The sequence below is a fragment of the Bubalus bubalis genome, chromosome X (genome assembly GCF_019923935.1).
Source record: "Bubalus bubalis isolate 160015118507 breed Murrah chromosome X, NDDB_SH_1, whole genome shotgun sequence".
Lineage (NCBI taxonomy): Eukaryota > Metazoa > Chordata > Mammalia > Artiodactyla > Bovidae > Bubalus > Bubalus bubalis.
In genome coordinates, this window is record NC_059181.1 from 142,105,473 (window position 1) to 142,114,658 (window position 9,186).

General features: G+C 47.2%; 1 long non-coding RNA gene across 1 annotated transcript; it reads left to right on the plus strand.

Moving 5' to 3' along the window:
• Positions 1-1,119: 1,119 nt before the first annotated feature.
• On the plus strand, positions 1,120-8,800 carry LOC112582074. The gene is made up of 4 exons (XR_003106633.3): positions 1,120-1,274; positions 1,972-2,071; positions 2,421-2,501; positions 3,060-8,800. It is a non-coding gene; the product is annotated as an uncharacterized LOC112582074 (long non-coding RNA).
• The last annotated feature ends 386 nt before the right edge of the window (positions 8,801-9,186 follow it).

The following is a 9,186-nucleotide window of genomic DNA, read 5'->3' on the forward strand; positions in this document are numbered from 1 at the left end:
GCCTTCTTATTTGTACAATTCACAAATTGTGAGCAGGTGCAGAAATCTCTCAGCAAGAGGCCTCCTGGAAGGAAGGGGGCTTCCAGTCTCACTTTGGATAACTGTGAAGCTTAATGACATTTGCAGCAGAGATATGAAATCCTCATATCTTTCTTCCTATAGCAATAGGAGAAATAACTCTTGTGGTTGGGGGTGGGAACATGAATTCAGGAAAAAGTTAGGGAAGTGATTTATGCCTGGGCCTTGTAGGAAGGACAAGATTTTCACAGATAGAAAAGCAGGAAAGGATATGAAATTCCTGAAAACGGTCGTACCAATCCTAGCAAGCTTCTTAGAGTTAGCCTGTTGTCAGTGTTCCCTGGTCTTCCCCAAATGTCTGCAACCTGAACTGACTTGCAAAATATCCAGGTGCAAACCTTGGGTCCCACACAACATGCACAGCCCAGTACTATCTGACCCCAGGGCTCAGAAACAAGTCCTCTGCCTCTCTGCTCTGATACATCTCCATGTCCGTATCTAATATGAAGAACTCACATTTTGCCTGGAAGGAGTAAAACTTGGAAGGCTTCCTGGCTGCTAAGTCACACTTCAGTCGTGTCCGACTCTGTGCGACCCCACAGACGGCAGCCCACCAGGCTCCCCCGTCCCTGGAATTCTCCAGGCAAGAACACTGGAGTGGGTTGCCATTTCCTTCTCCAATGCATGAAAGTGAAAAGCGAGAGGGAAGTCGCTCAGTCATGTCTGACTCTTCGCGACCCCATGGACTGCAGCCTACCGGGCTCCTCCGCCCATGAAATATTCCAGGCCAGAGTACTGGAGTGGGGTGCCATCGCCTTCTCCAAGGCTTCCTGGAGGGGGACGTAACTGATCTAGGCACGGGTAAATGGAATGTTCATGCTTTCCAAAGTCTAAGATGACAAGAAACAAGGCACAAGGTATGTGCAAAGGCCTAAGAAGTAGAGCTAGGCCTTCAGGGATGGACACAGATATAGCAAGACATAGGAATAGGAGCAGAGATTTCATAACGTCAGCTGGGCCTTGGGAAATGGACAGTTTCCCCCCAGTAGACCTAGCTGAGAGGAATGGCCATTGTCCCCGTCAATCATCGCAGGCCCACCAATGACGATGTTGGGAGGCGGGGGCGTGAAAGGCGGAAGAAGCCCTAGCACGTGCCTAAGCTCCTGACTGTCTGGATTGTGCTGTGGGGCTTCCGTAGACCGTTTTCCTCGGTTAGGATTTAACATGGCGGCTCCCTTTCCGGAGATGGCAAAAGTGTAAGTTTTACTAACTTTATTCATATTTGGCTGTCTGCGGTGTGAGTGGAGAGTCGGGTAGATGGTGTGTCCTGATGGACACTTTGACAGACGTGTCTGCGGGCTCTTGGGTGGATGGCGGAGAAGAGCTCTCCGGCACTTCCGGGTTTGGTGTTGGGCATTATTGTAACGGCATGCTGAAACGTGAAGAAGATTTTCTTGGTTTAAATGTGGGTCTCGGAGCCTCCTTCCCAGTTATAGTCTTAATGCTTTGTAGTGTTTGCGGCTTAAAGAGAGGGAAGGGCGGGTGCGTTTGGCTGGGTGGGTGGGGGTGCCGGACAGTCTGACTGGTGACTGGCGGCCGCCCTGGAGCTGATTCTGCTTTCTCTTGCAGGGCGTTTGGGGTGGATATATCGTTGCCGGGGATTGGTTCAAATGTTGATCTTGGCCATTTTTGTGACCTTTCTTCACCATTGAGGGTATTTCTGTTATTTTCCACGTGAAACGAGACAGTAAGGCTCTGAGGGACCGCGTGCGGTGTTAGGACAGCTGACGGCCCTTGGCTGCCTTGGTGTTTTGTGGATAAGGGAAAGGGGAAGTTTGCCCCAGCCACTCATGTTACGAGCTTGCAACTTACCTAATTTTCCTGCCGCTGTGTTAGGCTGTCCATCTGTAAGCAAGTCTCCTTGTAGGTCTGCATAATCACTGTTTCCTTCAGGACCTGTGATGGAAAAATCTAGTACTGGCCAGCCGATGGGCGTGTAATGAGAAGAGAGTGGACCCGGAATTAGCCACATCTGTCCAGACCTGCCAGATGAGTAAGTGCAACCTTATGTTATGTGGGGCCACAAATGCTGGGAGGAGGGTAGCATCCATCCCATCAGCTGTAAGATTATTTAACATGGTGTTGAAATGTCTTCCCTGAGTGTCTAAGATCGGAACTTCCAACAATGTCAGGATCACTCCCTGAGCGCTGCTCAGACACTGTTTATAATCCATGTCTTTAACTAGTCAGCGGCATCTTTTTCCAGTTCACCATGAGTGCCATTATTACAGACGGACTGAATTTATTAGAATGTCACATTTCCAAAAAGCCTGATCTTGCTATTTTCACATCAGAGCTCTGACCTGTCTTTTTATCCTTTTGGAAAACACTTGTAATACCAGGCAGAAGCAGGCTGGACTGGATGGGATTGTGAAAAACAAACTTCAGGAATCCAGAGACTGTGGGAGTGCTGTTTTTTTCAGGTAGGGGAACATGGATTTGAATGTAATTTAAAGCCAGCTCTATTTAGGAAAGGGGAGAAAGATGAGGCCTGTACACCAAGTGAGTGGCAGAGAATGATAGTCTGCCAGTCTCTCCCCTCCATAAGTGGGTGGGCATTTACTTTGCAGGGGTCCTGGAGGTGTAGGCTAACAATTCAAGTAATATGCGGGTCAGTACTTCATTAAATATTTACCCTTCCACAGTTTGTCGGGCTTTTTTTTTTTTTTTTTTTTTTGCTTTGCAGGTGTTGCTGAGACAATACATCGTGTTTCATTAAAAATAAATTTTATCGTCTGAGTCTGACTCTTTCTTACTGTCATCTTTGAGCCTCAATTTCCACATTTGCAAAATGGGAATCACACCTTGCTCTCAGGGATATCTCTTGTATGGTTTTTGTAAAGCACTCAGCTCACAGGAGGTACGGAGGGAATTAGTACACCATTTCCAACATATGGGAACAGAACACTGTGGCTTGATTTAGCTCGTCACCCTACCTGTCCAGACCCCCATTTCAACCAAACGTTTGTTTCCTTTCACAGGGCCAGCAGATTTCCTCAGCTATTACTGGGCTTCTTGGAAACCAGCCTCATTAATCCTGCTATGATGCCAAGAGGTAGCCCAGCAACTCACACTTTGCCTTGCTCTGAGCCACTTTCTTTTCTGGCCATCTCTGACGCCTTATGCCGAAGCTGATGTGGCTCAGCACCAAGTTCAGGCACCAAGAAGGTGCTTGTTAACTGGCGGTGCGGAAAAGGTCTCCTCTCTTTCGTTGTCTGTATAAAGTTACTTCTTTCCTGGGCAGTGGTTAATTTGTTGAAAATGTGTGGAAGAGTTTTCACAGTTGGGGTGGGGGAAAAGCGCTAAATAGAAATGTGAACTCTTCCAAGGTGCATTCAGAGACACTTCTAACCTCTAGTTTCATAGAAACCTCGGGCTCCTCTGTTGCTTTATTAGCACAGGTTTTATCCAGAAGGAGGCGTCACAGAACCTGAATTTCATTCACCGAAGGTAAAAAGAAAATCCACATTTCCTTGTGATTGGAAACGAAAGTGTGTAGTCTTTAGAGGGCATGTTTGAAGACTTTTTGTTCATCCCTGTAATTGGTGAAATTACTTTAAAGCTGTGAAAGATGGGGGTGGGATAGTCTCCTACTCAGTGAAAACCTGAAGCCTGAGATACTTAGAAAAACCTGTCGTAGGCCCATGTTCCTTCACCAAGTGACATGATGATGATCAAAACTGGCTTATTTCCTAGTCAAAACAGTTGTGAAACTTAAGAATAACTGTTAGGCCTTCTTCCTCTTCCATACACGCTTGTTCCCACTGCCCATCAAAGTCATCTTGGCTGACTTCATTGGAGACAGGGGTCAAGAAAGCCTAAATGGATGGTGTAATTGGTAAATCTGCTGTGTATTGGCACTTAAAAATAAGTCACAAGGTTGAGGATTCCACAAAGGTGACTCTCCAAATGGTGACAGTCTCACAAATCAGGGCTCTCATGGAAAGAGAAGGTAATCTTCTGAATTTGAGATGGGATCTGGCTTTCTGGTTCCTTCCCAGGAATTCATTCCTAGGCCAGCCATGTCACTTAGGCTCCTGAGATAGTACCTCTGAATGTCTACTCACTCGTGGGAATGTTAATGTTCTGTAAATTCTTGGTGTGAGGTATTCCTTTGGATACATACCACAAGTGGGATTGCTGGACTAGATGGTAGTTCTGTTTTTAAGTTTTTGAGGGACTTTCATACTGTTTTCCATAGTAGCTGTACCAATTTAGTCTTGAACTAAATGAGTTTCGTGAACGGTTCTCGGCCACTTTTGATTGTCGGTTCTTTTCAGGAGAAGTACTGGAGAGATTAGGGGCTCAAAGGGGAAAGCACGCCCCTGATCAGGAAAGATGGAATGACTGACTACATACGGACCTTCGTTGGGGTTCCTAAAGCCTAGAGGTGGGGAAGGGGCTGGGAAGAGTGACCCTCTATAGAGCTGCTCTCAGAGCACAAGGAGAAAGCTGGACAGGAGGATATAGGCCCTCAATGTGAAAGGTGCATTGGACTTTCTGTGGTCAAAAGTGTCTGCTACCTATTTCTCAGTCCCTGATACTGCCTGGGATCATTGTAGCACGGGGTCTGAAGAGAATAGTGCACATCGCTGAGTGTGACGTGAGAGTGGATTACTTTCTGGCAAAGGTGAGACTTTGATGATGAAGGCTTTACCCTATGTTACAGCATCCCTCAGAATTTTGGAGTTCACTGTTAGGGATGTTCTTGTGTTCCTGCTTCAGTCTATGCACTGCCTTAGGCTGTCAAAAGCGGCTCGGGAAAGGTGAGCTTTCCCCCTCCTATACTGTGGCCTAGAGCAGTAATCTGAGAGCGTCTCCTGGGAGGCGCCCACTGATGGTCACTACACTTGGTTGAGTAGACCACTCAAGTCTTCTGTTGGGACTACCTGTGGCCATAAAGAGGCACATGAAAGTGAGCTGCTGTTGCTGGTGTGTTCTAGTGATATAGCAGCCAGACACTTCTTCCTTCCACACTCACACACCTCAGGTGCCTTGCTAAAGTCCTAAAGGAGGCGCATATTGGCAACGGCAGCATGTGGGGCGTGGGAAATGTTGAGTCTGGGGCAGAAGTTGGCGGTAGCCTGATGTCAGAGTTCTGTGCCTTTGTGCAGAGCGAGGGCACATTGGGATTCCCGAGGAGTCCCAACTCTGTAGGAATGTGGTTGGAACTTTCCACGTTCACTTTCTGCACTCTTCCACTGGGCACACTCTGCACATTGGTTGGAAGAAAGAGGTCCGATGGGTCTTATCAATGAACTGTCGATGAATCCGGGGCCATTTGCTTGTTTCGGCGCATATGCCGATGAGCCTGGATGTCCAGGAACCTCCCGAGTCAGGTGCCCCAGCTGGAGCATGAAGCCCTTGTATTCCTCTTGCTGGAGAGGGCTACACCCCCAGGCTGTGGCTGTCTCTCCCCCCGTGTGTCCGCTAGAAAGCCTTTCTAGCAGAAAGGCTGGCTGCTGGTGGCTTCTCTTCCATTTGGGTCTTCCTGTTGGTGGGGGTGGCATTGCCTCAAGGGGCCTTCACTGCATTCTGAAGGAAGAAGGTGGTGTTGGTACAACAGTGGAGGGACAGCTATGCATTGTTTGTGGTGGTGTGCCACTGGAGTCGGGGAGAGGAAAGGGGAGCTCAACTTGGGGAGGGAAAAGGTCCCATGGTTTCCCCATTTCAGGCTTTTGCTTTCTCTTGATTAGGGAAATTTGGGCCCAGCAGGGCTATGAGGAGGAGGCTCTGAGAGTATAAGGAAAGACTGACAGTGGGGAGGACAACGGTCTCTGGTGTGACGACTGTGGTGGGCATTGTGGGTTCAGGGCTCTTTCTCCTGTCTCCTTTCTCCATTCTTGTGCCCTTCCTTTGGGTTAGCACAGCTGAGGGACAGAAGATAGCAATGGACCCTGATGGGTATACTATAAGAAAATACGGCTTTCTCATAAACTAGGACATTTACTATGGGAACAGGATTATTGTCCATTTTCCCAAGTGAATTGTGATTTTGTCTGCAAGTGAAGGCTTGGCTGCCTGTTCCTCGTTCTGTGTGGCCTAGACCCACGAAAAACGGCTGTTGCGGAAGGGGAGCTCTCTGTCCTGCTGTACTGTTGCTCAGTGTATAATCTAAGGGAGTTCTGAGAAGGAACTGCTGTTGCTTACACTATTGATTGTTTTTCTGCAGAGATATTTTCTGCCCTTTTCCTGTAGCTTTATGGGCTCTTGGTGACTGCTTTTGCTGCCAGGTCCCTGAAGGAACTCTCTTGGTTTGTCAAATTACCAAGAGGCTTATTTAACTTAGAGAACAGATTTGCATACATTGCAGAGAGTCAGAGATGGCAACCCATTGCCTGGAGAATCCCAGGGACAGAGGAGCCTGGTGGGCTGCCGTCTATGGGGTCGCACAGAGTCGAGCACGGCTGAAGTGATTTAGCAGCAGCAGAGTCAGACAAAGAACTGACCCGTATTCCACCGTTTTTTAGGAAAGGCGAGAAAGAATGTCTTGTCCCTTTTCGGCATGAGCAGTTTAGTTTTCCTTATTTTAGTTTCCCTTACAATGTGCTCCCCGTGAGATACCCCTGGGTATCTTCACCCTCGCTCCAAGTGCTGATTCTAAAGTCCTGGCCATAGTCAGACCTGTGCAGAGAACTTCCTCAAGAGGAACTTGTGGAAAGAGCGCCTGAAGGACAAGTAAGAAGTATGAGTGACTGCTTATCCTCTAGGAGCTTTTTACCCATACATATGTCCTCAGGGGGAATTCTCTGTGATCAGTAGGGTCACTCGGGATGAGGATTAAAACCACAAACCTTGTTTAGAGATGGTTTAAACCGCTCTGCTGATGTCAGCAGTCTGCTGGCCAGTGGAGCTGAACTTCATCTCTCACCGTCCCTTTCTCAAGTGCTCTGAAGGAGCAGAGATTTGATCTCCAGTTGGCAGAGGTCCGATTTCAGTGTCTCGTGGTGCACAGGACCTGCCTGAATACTTGGTAGGAGGCAAGGACTCAGATCTGCAGAGTTTCAGTTATGGAATTTTAGTGGGCAGCTCTGTCAAAAAGAGTGGACAGAAAGAGCAAAATCCGTGCATTCCTGTACAATGTGAATGGTCTCTTCATCCGTCTGGACTTGAATGTGCCCTCCCAGTCCACTGTGCTGACTCCAGCACACACAAAATGGGTTACTGAGCGTCGCCAGCCAGGCCACCTCACAGTTAAGATTTGGGTTGGCTTTCTGAGCTTCCTTCGCCTCTCCTTATTCATGTGCAGGCCTGCTGTCCTGCTTCTCATCAGCTTTGGAAAAGAACAGCAGTGGGCTCACTTCAGTGAATCCTAAGGAGATTCACTGGTTTACTCAGCCTCTCCCCAGCAGTCAGACAGAGCACCTTCCAGAATGCTGAAAGGCCTGTTGTAGATTTTCCTCTAGTAGATTGTCAGAGTACTGAGCTACAGGCTATAGGATATAGTTAAAGCCAGGAACCAAGCACCTGTGCATCTCCTCCGGACCCCAGAACTGATGTGTACTGGAAAGGCTAAGAGGGTAGATCTTACTCCGTCATGTTTTTATTACCAGATAACCATCAATTACGAAGGTGGAATGAAACTTCAGAGTGGATGGGTGTGTTTACGATATAGATTATGGGGATGCTTTATGGATGTAACCTATCTCCAGACTCATTAGATTGTATACATTAAATGTGTACTTTATTTTTGTATGTCACTCATTGCTCATACCTCAATGAAGGGGTTTAAAAACATAATAAAAAAAGACCCTTCTGTGATCACAAATGAGTGCCCCCCTCCAAGTGTTTTTAGATTTTAGAACTGAGAGGGAAGACTGTTTCTCCTTGGGGAAATGGGTAATGCCATTTACAGCTTCTGTATTCTGGTTTTGCCTTAGTTTTTCTATGGATACATAGTATTTGCATTAGTGGTGTATAAGGTTATCCTTTAGTCCGTAGGGTTTTGAATTTCATAGAATCACAGCAGTTCTACAGAAGTCGTCAACTTCATGCGGGGGACTTCGGCTCAAGGAGTGACCCTATGACATCAGCGAGTGGTCATTTGACCAGAAATTGACTTTGGGTATTGTGCCTTTGGGAATGGCTTGGACTTTGGGTTGTTTTCATTTTCTGTAATATATGCTTTTGTGCTTACTCAAGAAATCTTTAAAAATTGTGTACCCATGGGGGCATGTCAACATGCGTGTGTGCTGTATTTGTATTCCACAGGGTGGAAGGCCCTGTGTCAGGCTCATTGGTCTCTCTAGCAGGCCTCTTTTCTCTGAGACCTTCCCACAGCCTTCTATTTTCTGTGTCACTGAGTTTCCTGGCCAAGCTACTTGGTTTGGTATACTTTTCATCTTATCCTCGTTGAGCCAGTAATACTTTTGCTATAGTTTGGGACTAGACCCGCAAGAATGAGTGAGAGCCTGCAAAGGTTCACTAGTAACCTTTTACTGCAGAGAATGTAAAAAGATACACTGTTGGGACTTCCCCAGTAGTCCAGTTCTTAAGACTCTGTGCTTCCAATATAGAGGGGAGGGGTTCAATCCCTGGTGGGGGAACTAAGATCCCACATGCTGCATGGCATGGCCAAAAAAAAAAAAAAAAGAAAGACCTAATGCTGAGTTTCCCTGAGCTAGCCTCATTTCTGTGTCTTTAAAATGTATTTGTTGGTTAAGTTTCTTGTATTTTGTTAAATACTTGTGTTCTTCCAATAAAATCCATTTGCTTCAGAAGATCTCACTTGAATGCGTTTCTTTCTCACAATGAACACCAGCATGATCAAGGAAGCTGCGGCTCTCTCATGGGCATTGTCACCTGAACCAGGGCGGAGCACTAAGCTCTGAAGGCTGATGTGTTACGAACAGGAGCGGGTGGCAAAGGGATGGGGTCTCCATGCCATGCTAAAAGTTCCCCTCTTTGTTAAGCTCACCCCTTTGTTCAGGGAGTATTCCCCTTAATGTTAGTCACTCAGTCATGTCCGACTCTGTGCGACCCCATGGACTGTAGCCCGCCAGGCTCCTCTGTCCATGGGATTTTCCAGGCAAGAATACTGGAGTTGGTTGCCATTCCCTTCCCCAGGGTATCTTCCTGACCCAGGGATCGAACCCTGGTCTCCTGCAT